Below are 12,091 nucleotides of genomic sequence, written 5' to 3'. Positions count from 1 at the left end.
CCAAACCCTAACCCTAACCAAAGCGCTAACCCTAGCCCTAACCCTAACACTAACCCTAACCCTAACCCTAGCCCAAACCCTAACCCTAACCCTAACCCTAACCGTGGCCCTAACCCTAACCAAAGCCCTAACCCTAGCCCAAACCCTAACACTAACCCTAACACTAACCCTAACCCTAGCCCAAAACCTAACCCAAACCCTAACCAAAGCCCTAACCCTCGCCCAAACCCTAACCCTAACCGTGGCCCTAACCCTAACCAAAGCCCTAACCCTAGCCCTAACCCTAACACTAACCCTAACCCTAACACTAACCCTAACCCTAGCCCAAACCCTAACCCTAACCCTAACCAAAGCCCTAACCCTAACCCTAACACTAACCCTAACCCTAACCCTAACCCTAGCCCAAACCCTAACCCTAACCCTAACCGTGGCCCTAGCCCAAACCCTAACCCTAAACCTAACCAAAGCCCTAACCCTAGCCCTAACCCTAACACTAACCCTAACCCTAACCCTAACCCTAGCCCAAACCCTAACCCTAACCCTAACCGTGGCCCTAACCCTAACCCTAACCAAAGCCCTAACCCTAGCCCTCACCCTAACACTAACCCTAACCCTAACCCTAACACTAGCCCTAACCCTAACCCTAACCCTAACCGTGGCCCTAACCCTAACCATAGCCCTAACGCTAGCCCTAACCCTAACACTAACCCTAACACTAAGCCTAACCCTAGCCCGAGCCCTAGCCCTAACCCTAACCCTAGCCTAACCCTAAGCCTAACCCGAAGGGAGCAATTTGAAAGTGTGGCCGGCGTGAGGGACGCCTGTGCGGGCGTGGAGAGTCAATGTGGAGTCCTTGTGAGCATGGAGTGTGTTGTAAGGGCGTGTTTCTGCCTGTGCCTTGACCCTAACACTAACCCTAACCCTAGCGCTAACCCTAACCGTAGCCGTCACCCGAACCCTATCCCGAGCCCTAGCCCTAGCCCTAACCCTAACCCTAACCCTAACGGAGCAATTTGAAAGTGTGGCCGGCGTGAGGGGCGCCTGTGCGGGCGTGGAGAGTCAATGTGGAGTGCTTGTGAGCATGGAGTGTGTAGTAAGGGCGTGTTTCTGCCTGTGCCTTGACCCTAACCCTAACCCGAACCCTAACCCTAACCGCGGGTGCGGGGGGTTGAACAAACACCGGGGAAGCCATTAACCACCAGCGGGGAGTACATTAAGCAGTTGCCCTTAGTCTCAGGAGCAGCGGGGAACAGATTATCCAACAGCCGGGAAAACATTCACCAACTTCGGGGGAAAACATGAACGAAATATCGGGAAGACATGAACCAACGGCAGGCAAAACACTGGGGAAGCCAGGAACCAACAACGGGGAGTACACTAAGCAGCTGCCCTTAGTCTCAGGAGTAGCGGGGAAGAGATTAAGCAACAGCCGGGAAAAGATCAGCCAACCGCGGCGGAACTCATTAACCAGTTTCCAGGGAACTCATTAACCAGTTTCGTGGGAACTCATTAACCAGTTTCGGGAAAACGTCCAGCAAAGGCGGGGAAAACATGAACCAGCGGCGGGGAAGCCATTGTCCAACAGACGGGAGCACATTAAGCAGCTGCCCTTAGTATCAGGAGCAGCGGGGATCAGATTAAGCAACAGCCGGGAAAAGATCAACCAACCGCGGGGGAACTCATTAACCAGTTTCGTGGGAACTCATTAACCAGTTTCGGGAAAACATCCACCAAAGGCGGGGAAAACATGCACCAACGGCGGGGAAGCCATTGTCCAACAGGGGGGAGCACATTAAGCAGCTGCCCTTAGTATCAGGAGCAGCGGGGATCAGATTAAGCAACAGCCGGGAAAAGATCAGCCAACCGCGGGGGAACTCATTAACCAGTTTCGTGGGAACTCATTAACCAGTTTCGGGAAAACTTCCACCAAAGGCGGGGAAAACATGCACCAACGGCGGGGAAGCCATTGTCCAACAGGGGGGAGCACATTAAGCAGCTGCCCTTAGTCTCAGGAGCAGCGGGGAACAGATTAAGCAACAGCCGGGAAAAGATCAGCCAACCGCGGGGGAACTCATTAACCAGATTCGTGGGAACTCATTAACCAGTTTCGGGAAAACGTCCACCAAAGGCGGGGAAAACATCAAACAACGGCGGGGAAGCCTTTGTCCAACAGGGGGGAGCACATTAAGCAGCTGCCCTTAGTATCAGCAGCAGCGGGGATCAGATTAAGCAACAGCCGGGAAAAGATCAACCAACCGCGGGGGAACTCATTAACCAGTTTCGTGGGAACTCATTAACCAGTTTCGGGGGAACTCATTAACCAGTTTCGGGAAAACTTCCACCAAAGGCGGGGAAAACATCAAACAACGGCGGGGAAGCCATTGTCCAACAGGGGGGAGCACATTAAGCAGCTGCCCTTAGTATCAGGAGCAGCGGGGATCAGATTAAGCAACAGCCGGGAAAAGATCAGGAAACCGCGGGGGAACTCATTAACCAGTTTCGTGGGAACTCATTAACCAGTTTCGGGAAAACATCAACCAAAGGCGGGGAAAGCATCAACCAACGGCGGGGAAGCCACTGTCCAACAGTGGGGAGCACACTAAGCAGCTGCCCTTAGTCTCAGGAGCAGCGGGGATCAGATTAAGCAACAGCCGGGAAAAGATCAACCAACCGCGGGGGAACTCATTAACCAGTTTCCTGGGAACTCATTAACCAGTTTCGTGGGAACTCATTAACCAGTTTCGGGAAAACCTCCACCAAAGGCGGGGAAAGCATGAACCAACGGCGGGGAAGCCATTGTCCAACCGGGGGGAGCACATTAAGCAGCTGCCCTTAGTATCAGGAGCAGCGGGGTACAAATGAACCAGCAGCGGGGAAAACAACTTCGTGGGAACTCATTAACCAGTTTCGTGGGAACTCATTAACCAGTTTCGGGGGAACTCATTAACCAGTTTCGGGAAAACTTCAACCAGAGGCGGGGAAAGCATCAACCAACGGCGGGGAAGCCTTTGTCCAACAGGGGGGAGCACATTAAGCAGCTGCCCTTAGTATCAGGAGCAGCGGGGTACAAATGAACCAGCAGCGGGGAAAACAGCTTCGTGGGAACTCATTAACCAGTTTCGGGGGAACTCATTAACCAGTTTCGGGAAAACTTCCACCAAAGGCGGGGAAAGCATGAACCAACGGCGGGGAAGGCATTGTCCAACCGGGGGGAGCACATTAAGCAGCTGCCCTTAGTATCAGGAGCAGCGGGGATCAGATTAAGCAACAGCCGGGAAAAGATCAGCCAACCGCGGGGGAACTCATTAACCAGTTTCGTGGGAACTCATTAACCAGTTTCGGGAATACTTCCACCAAAGGCGGGGAAAACATGAACCAACGGCGGGGAAGCCATTGTCCAACAGTGGGGAGCACATTAAGCAGCTGCCCTTAGTATCAGGAGCAGCGGGGTACAAATGAACCAGCAGCGGGGAAAACAGCTTCGTGGGAACTCATTAACCAGTTTCGTGGGAACTCATTAACCAGTTTCGGGAAAACCTCCACCCAAAGGCGGGGAAAGCATCAACCAACGGCGGGGAAGCCATTGTCCAACAGGGGGGAGCACATTAAGCAGCTGCCCTTAGTATCAGGAGCAGCGGGGATCAGATGAAGCAACAGCCGTGAAAAGAACAGCCAACCGCGGGGGAACTCATTAACCAGTTTCGTGGGAACTCATTAACCAGTTTCGGGGGAACCCATTAACCAGTTTCGGGAAAACTTCAACCAGAGGCGGGGAAAGCATCAACCAACGGCGGGGAAGCCTTTGTCCAACAGGGGGGAGCACATTAAGCAGCTGCCCTTAGTATCAGGAGCAGCGGGGTACAAATGAACCAGCAGCGGGGAAAACAGCTTCGTGGGAACTCATTAACCAGTTTCGGGGGAACTCATTAACCAGTTTCGGGAAAACTTCCACCAAAGGCGGGGAAAACATGCACCAACGGCGGGGAAGCCATTGTCCAACAGGGGGGAGCACATTAAGCAGCTGCCCTTAGTATCAGGAGCAGCGGGGATCAGATTTAGCAGCAGCCGGGAAAAGATCAGGAAACCGCGGGGGAACTCATTAACCAGTTTCGTGGGAACTCATTAACCAGTTTCGTGGGAACTCATTAACCAGTTTCGGGAAAACGTCCAGCAAAGGCGGGGAAAACATGAACCAGCGGCGGGGAAGGCATTGTCCAACAGGGGGAAGTACATTAAGCAGCTGCCCTTAGTATCAGGAGCAGCGGGGATCAGATTAAGCAACAGCCGGGAAAAGATCAACCAACCGCGGGGGAACTCATTAACCAGTTTCGTGGGAACTCATTAACCAGTTTCGGGAAAACGTCCACCAAAGGCGCGGAAAGCATCAACCAACGGCGGGGAAGCCATTGTCCAACAGTGGGGAGCACATTAAGCAGCTGCCCTTAGTATCAGGAGCAGCGGTGCACAAATGAACCAGCAGCGGGGAAAACAGCTTCGTGGGAACTCATTAACCAGTTTCGGGGGAACTCATTAACCAGTTTCGGGAAATCTTCCACCAGAGGCGGGGAAAGCATCAACCAACGGCGGGGAAGCCTTTGTCCAACAGGGGGGAGCACATTAAGCAGCTGCCCTTAGTCTCAGGAGCAGCGGGGAACAGATTAAGCAACAGCCGGGAAAAGATCAGCCAACCGCGGAGGAACTCATTAACCAGTTTCGTGGGAACTCATTAACCAGTTTCGTGGGAACTCATTAACCAGTTTCGGGAAAACGTCCACCAAAGGCGGGGAAAGCATCAGCCAACGGCGGGGAAGCCATTGTCCAACAGTGGGGAGCACATTAAGCAGCTGCCCTTAGTATCAGGAGCAGCGGGGATCAGATTAAGCAACAGCCGGGAAAAGATCAGCCAACCGCGGGGGAACTCATTAACCAGTTTCGTGGGAACTCATTAACCAGTTTCGGGAAATCCTACACCAAAGGCGGGGAAAACATCAACCAGCGGCGGGGAAGCCATTGTCCAACAGGGGGAAGTACATTAAGCAGCTGCCCTTAGTATCAGGAGCAGCGGGGTACAAATGAACCAGCAGCGGGGAAAACAACTTCGTGGGAACTCATTAACCAGTTTCGGGGGAACTCATTAACCAGTTTCGGGAAAACATCAACCAAAGGCGGGGAAAGCATCAACCAACGGCGGGGAAGCCACTGTCCAACGGTGGGGAGCACATTAAGCAGCTGCCCTAAGTATCAGGAGCAGCGGGGATCAGATTAAGCAACAGCCGGGAAAAGATCAACCAACCGCGGGGGAACTCATTAACCAGTTTCGTGGGAACTCATTAACCAGTTTCGGGGGAACTCATTAACCAGTTTCGGGAAACCTTCCACCAAAGGCGGGGAAAACATCAACCAGCGGCGGGGAAGCCATTGTCCAACAGGCGGGAGCACATTAAGCAGCTGCCCTTAGTATCAGGAGCGGCGGGGTACAAATGAACCAGCAGCGGGGAAAACAGCTTCGTGGGAACTCATTAACCAGTTTCGTGGGAACTCATTAACCAGTTTCGTGGGAACTCATTAACCAGTTTCGGGAAAACTTCCACCCAAAGGCGGGGAAAGCATCAACCAACGACGGGGAAGCCATTGTCCAACAGGGGGGAGCACATTAAGCAGCTGCCCTTAGTATCAGGAGCAGCGGGGAACAGATTAAGCAACAGCCGGGAAAAGATCAACCAACCGCGGGGGAACTCATTAACCAGTTTCCTGGGAACTCATTAACCAGTTTCGGGAAAACTTCCACCAAAGGCGGGGAAAGCATCAACCAGCGGCGGGGAAGCCATTGTCCTACAGTGGGGAGCACATTAAGCAGCTGCCCTTAGTATCAGGAGCCGCGGGGATCAGATTAAGCAACAGCCGGGAAAAGATCAGCCAACCGCGGGGGAACTCATTAACCAGTTTCGTGGGAACTCATTAACCAGTTTCTGGGGAACTCATTAACCAGTTTCGGGAAATCCTCCACCAAAGGCGGGGAAAGCATCGACCAACGGCCGGGAAGCCTTTGTCCAACAGTGGGGAGCACATTAAGCAGCTGCCCTTAGTCTCAGGAGCAGCGGGGTACAAATGAACCAGCAGCGGGGAAAACAACTTCGTGGGAACTCATTAACCAGTTTCGTGGGAACTCATTAACCAGTTTCGGGAAAACATCCACCAGGGGCGGGGAAAGCATCAACCAACGGCGGGGAAGCCATTGTCCAACAGGGGGCAGTACATTAAGCAGCTGCCCTAAGTATCAGGAGCAGCGGGGATCAGATTAAGCAACAGCCGGGAAAAGATCAACCAACCGCGGGGGAACTCATTAACCAGTTTCGTGGGAACTCATTAACCAGTTTCGGGGGAACTCATTAACCAGTTTCGGGAAACCTTCCACCAAAGGCGGGGAAAACATCAACCAGCGGCGGGGAAGCCATTGTCCAACAGGCGGGAGCACATTAAGCAGCTGCCCTTAGTATCAGGAGCAGCGGGGTACAAATGAACCAGCAGCGGGGAAAACAGCTTCGTGGGAACTCATTAACCAGTTTCGGGGGAACTCATTAACCAGTTTCGGGAAAACATCCACCAGAGGCGGGGAAAGCATCAACCAACGGCGGGGAAGCCTTCGTCCAACAGGGGGGAGCACGTTAAGCAGCTGCCCTCAGTATCAGGAGCAGCGGGGTGCAAATGAACCAGCAGCGGGGAAAACAACTTCGTGGGAACTCATTAACCAGTTTCGTGGGAACTCATTAACCAGTTTCGGGAAAACATCCACCAGAGGCCGGTAAAGCATCAACCAACGGCGGGGAAGCCATTGTCCAACAGGGGGCAGTACATTAAGCAGCTGCCCTTAGTATCAGGAGCTGCGGGGATCAGACTAAGCAACAGCCGGGAAAACATTAACCAACTTCGGGGGAACTCATTAACCAATTATTTGATGACCGGTAGGCGGCGCTCTATCGGCTTCGGCGACCGGCGGGTGGCGGTTCGGGGTCGTGGCGACCCGGGGCGAGGCGGCCCGGCCGTTGAAATCGCGAAAAAACGCGTTTTTAAAAAGAACCGTCGGTCCCCATCGGGATGGATTTGACCCCCTCATGCCGCCGTCGGGACCTCTTCGGCGGCATGACTACCGGAGGTGTTCCCGCCGAGGTGGCCACTTGCATTTTCTGGCACGGGGGGTTGGCGGGGTACCTGCAGAATAGCAGGAAGGCGATGGCAATGACATGTGGCAACTCATTAACCAGTTTTGACTTTGCTGCATTGAAGGCGGAAAATCGAAACAGGGCCCCGCTCGAGCCCCCAGGTCTGCCGGGACCGCACCGGGCCGCCGCCCCGACGGCCGTTCGGCCAGAATGGGCTAGTATTTCTCCGGATTTTTGGCCGTTTTTCCGACTTTTTCGGACGTCGGAAAAGCGGCGGCCTGGCCACCGGCCGCGGCCGGGGGTGCCTTCCCCTCGAGCGAGGGCCCGGAATTCACCCGTTTGCAGCCCCGGAGGAGCTCCGCCGGCGGCCGGAATGGTTGAGACCATCGGCCGCGCTGAACGGAGCTCGGGTAACTCATTAACCAACCTGGACTTGGCCCCTGGCGCAGGAGGGGGGGTCCAGGTGAGGGCTGGCAGGCCGTGGCCACCCGGCAGCAGTGATGCACCCGCGATGGCGGTAGTCCTTCCGATTCGGAGGCTCCCTGGCCCCGCAGAGCAAAAATGGGAGCCGCACGGAGCTCTATGAAGTCAGATCCGGTCGGTGGTGGCGGGGCAGGGTGCACGGTTTCCCGCAGAGCTCGGCGGATCCGTCCCGCCGAGGTGGCCACTCGCATTTTCTGGCAGGGGAGTCCCGAGGCTGGTTAACCAGTTACCCCCGGAAGTGGGGATGGAGTTGAGATTGAACCGTTTTGCGGGGCCTCCGGGCCCCTTCCCCGGTAGGACTACCGGGGCACACCCCGCCGAGGTGGCCACTTGCATTTTCTGGCACGGGGGGTTGGCGGGGTACCTGCAGAATAGCAGGAAGGCGATGGCAATGACATGTGGCAACTCATTAACCAGTTTTGACTTTGCTGCATTGAAGGCGGAAAATCGAAACAGGGCCCCGCTCGAGCCCCCAGGTCTGCCGGGACCGCACCGGGCCGCCGCCCCGACGGCCGTTCGGCCAGAATGGGCTAGTATTTCTCCGGATTTTTGGCCGTTTTTCCGACTTTTTCGGACGTCGGAAAAGCGGCGGCCTGGCCACCGGCCGCGGCCGGGGGTGCCTTCCCCTCGAGCGAGGGCCCGGAATTCACCCGTTTGCAGCCCCGGAGGAGCTCCGCCGGCGGCCGGAATGGTTGAGACCATCGGCCGCGCTGAACGGAGCTCGGGTAACTCATTAACCAACCTGGACTTGGCCCCTGGCGCAGGAGGGGGGGTCCAGGTGAGGGCTGGCAGGCCGTGGCCACCCGGCAGCAGTGATGCACCCGCGATGGCGGTAGTCCTTCCGATTCGGAGGCTCCCTGGCCCCGCAGAGCAAAAATGGGAGCCGCACGGAGCTCTATGAAGTCAGATCCGGTCGGTGGTGGCGGGGCAGGGTGCACGGTTTCCCGCAGAGCTCGGCGGATCCGTCCCGCCGAGGTGGCCACTCGCATTTTCTGGCAGGGGAGTCCCGAGGCTGGTTAACCAGTTACCCCCGGAAGTGGGGATGGAGTTGAGATTGAACCGTTTTGCGGGGCCTCCGGGCCCCTTCCCCGGTAGGACTACCGGGGCACACCCCGCCGAGGTGGCCACTTGCATTTTCTGGCACGGGGGGTTGGCGGGGTACCTGCAGAATAGCAGGAAGGCGATGGCAATGACATGTGGCAACTCATTAACCAGTTTTGACTTTGCTGCATTGAAGGCGGAAAATCGAAACAGGGCCCCGCTCGAGCCCCCAGGTCTGCCCGGACCGCACCGGGCCGCCGCCCCGACGGCCGTTCGGCCAGAATGGGCTAGTATTTCTCCGGATTTTTGGCCGTTTTTCCGACTTTTTCGGCCGTCGGAAAAGCGGCGGCCTGGGCACCGGCCGCGGCCGGGGGTGCCTTCCCCTCGAGCGAGGGCCCGGACCTCACCCGGCTGCAGCCCCGGGTGGGGCTCCGCCGGCGGCCGGAATGGTTGAGACCATCGGCCGCGCTGAACGGAGGTCTGGTAAATCATTAACCAAACTGGACTTAGTCTCTGGCAAGAGAGATGGTCCAGCCGACGGGCACGACCGAGGGCCCGGACCTCACCCGGTTGCAGCCCCGGGTGGAGCTCCGCCGGCGGCCGGAATGGTTGAGACCATCGGCCGCGCTGAACGGAGGTCTGGTAAATCATTAACCAAACTGGACTTAGTCTCTGGCAAGAGAGATGGTCCAGCCGACGGGCACGACCGAGGGCCCCGGACCTCACCCGGTTGCAGCCCCGGGTGGAGCTCCGCCGGCGGCCGGAATGGTTGAGACCATCGGCCGCGCTGAACGGAGGTCTGGTAAATCATTAACCAAACTGGACTTAGTCTCTGGCAAGAGAGATGGTCCAGCCGACGGGCACGACCGAGGGCCCCGGACCTCACCCGGTTGCAGCCCCGGGTGGAGCTCCGCCGGCGGCCGGAATGGTTGAGACCATCGGCCGCGCTGAACGGAGGTCTGGTAAATCATTAACCAAACTGGACTTAGTCTCTGGCAAGAGAGATGGTCCAGCCGACGGGCACGACCGAGGGCCCCGGACCTCACCCGGTTGCAGCCCCGGGTGGAGCTCCGCCGGCGGCCGGAATGGTTGAGACCATCGGCCGCGCTGAACGGAGCTCTGGTAAATCATTAACCAAACTGGACTTAGTCTCTGGCAAGAGAGATGGTCCAGCCGACGGGCACGACCGAGGGCCCCGGACCTCACCCGGTTGCAGCCCCGGGTGGAGCTCCGCCGGCGGCCGGAATGGTTGAGACCATCGGCCGCGCTGAACGGAGCTCTGGTAAATCATTAACCAAACTGGACTTAGTCTCTGGCAAGAGAGATGGTCCAGCCGACGGGCACGACCGAGGGCCCCGGACCTCACCCGGTTGCAGCCCCGGGTGGAGCTCCGCCGGCGGCCGGAATGGTTGAGACCATCGGCCGCGCTGAACGGAGCTCTGGTAAATCATTAACCAAACTGGACTTAGTCTCTGGCAAGAGAGATGGTCCAGCCGACGGGCACGACCGAGGGCCCCGGACCTCACCCGGTTGCAGCCCCGGGTGGAGCTCCGCCGGCGGCCGGAATGGTTGAGACCATCGGCCGCGCTGAACGGAGGTCTGGTAAATCATTAACCAAACTGGACTTAGTCTCTGGCAAGAGAGATGGTCCAGCCGACGGGCACGACCGAGGGCCCCGGACCTCACCCGGTTGCAGCCCCGGGTGGAGCTCCGCCGGCGGCCGGAATGGTTGAGACCATCGGCCGCGCTGAACGGAGGTCTGGTAAATCATTAACCAAACTGGACTTAGTCTCTGGCAAGAGAGATGGTCCAGCCGACGGGCACGACCGAGGGCCCCGGACCTCACCCGGTTGCAGCCCCGGGTGGAGCTCCGCCGGCGGCCGGAATGGTTGAGACCATCGGCCGCGCTGAACGGAGCTCTGGTAAATCATTAACCAAACTGGACTTAGTCTCTGGCAAGAGAGATGGTCCAGCCGACGGGCACGACCGAGGGCCCCGGACCTCACCCGGTTGCAGCCCCGGGTGGAGCTCCGCCGGCGGCCGGAATGGTTGAGACCATCGGCCGCGCTGAACGGAGCTCTGGTAAATCATTAACCAAACTGGACTTAGTCTCTGGCAAGAGAGATGGTCCAGCCGACGGGCACGACCGAGGGCCCCGGACCTCACCCGGTTGCAGCCCCGGGTGGAGCTCCGCCGGCGGCCGGAATGGTTGAGACCATCGGCCGCGCTGAACGGAGCTCTGGTAAATCATTAACCAAACTGGACTTAGTCTCTGGCAAGAGAGATGGTCCAGCCGACGGGCACGACCGAGGGCCCCGGACCTCACCCGGTTGCAGCCCCGGGTGGAGCTCCGCCGGCGGCCGGAATGGTTGAGACCATCGGCCGCGCTGAACGGAGGTCTGGTAAATCATTAACCAAACTGGACTTAGTCTCTGGCAAGAGAGATGGTCCAGCCGACGGGCACGACCGAGGGCCCCGGACCTCACCCGGTTGCAGCCCCGGGTGGAGCTCCGCCGGCGGCCGGAATGGTTGAGACCATCGGCCGCGCTGAACGGAGCTCTGGTAAATCATTAACCAAACTGGACTTAGTCTCTGGCAAGAGAGATGGTCCAGCCGACGGGCACGACCGAGGGCCCCGGACCTCACCCGGTTGCAGCCCCGGGTGGAGCTCCGCCGGCGGCCGGAATGGTTGAGACCATCGGCCGCGCTGAACGGAGCTCTGGTAAATCATTAACCAAACTGGACTTAGTCTCTGGCAAGAGAGATGGTCCAGCCGACGGGCACGACCGAGGGCCCCGGACCTCACCCGGTTGCAGCCCCGGGTGGAGCTCCGCCGGCGGCCGGAATGGTTGAGACCATCGGCCGCGCTGAACGGAGCTCTGGTAAATCATTAACCAAACTGGACTTAGTCTCTGGCAAGAGAGATGGTCCAGCCGACGGGCACGGTGGCAGAGTTAGCCGAACTTGACTTAGCCTCTGGCCGCAGAGAGGGTCCATCAAACGGGGCACGGTGGGAGATTAAGCCGCACTAGGCTCAGGCTCTGGCCACGGGAGGGTGGCCCAGGTGTGAGCCGGCAGTAAATGGTGAACCAGTGAAAAGCCAGCACCCGAGGGTGCGGTTGTGCTGCCGACTTGGAGGCTCCCTGTGCCCGCAGAGCAAAAATGTGAGCACAGACGGAAGTCTATGAAGTCAGATCCGGTCGGCGGTCGCCAGGCTCGGTGCATGGTTTCCCGCAGAGGTTGGTGGATCCGTCCCGCCGAGGTGGGCACCTGCATTTTCTGGCACAAGTGTCCGGAGGCTGGTTAATGAGTTGCCGCCGGTAGCCCGCATGGAGTTGCGATTGACCCGTTTTGCGGGCCCCCCAGGCCTCATTCTCGGTAGGACTACCGGGCCGCACCCCGCCGAG

Source organism: Mustelus asterias, unplaced genomic scaffold (genome assembly GCF_964213995.1).
Source record: "Mustelus asterias unplaced genomic scaffold, sMusAst1.hap1.1 HAP1_SCAFFOLD_1187, whole genome shotgun sequence".
Taxonomy (NCBI): Eukaryota; Metazoa; Chordata; class Chondrichthyes; order Carcharhiniformes; family Triakidae; genus Mustelus; species Mustelus asterias.
The sequence above is the reverse complement of the archived record's forward strand: the minus strand, read 5'-3'. Positions refer to the sequence as shown.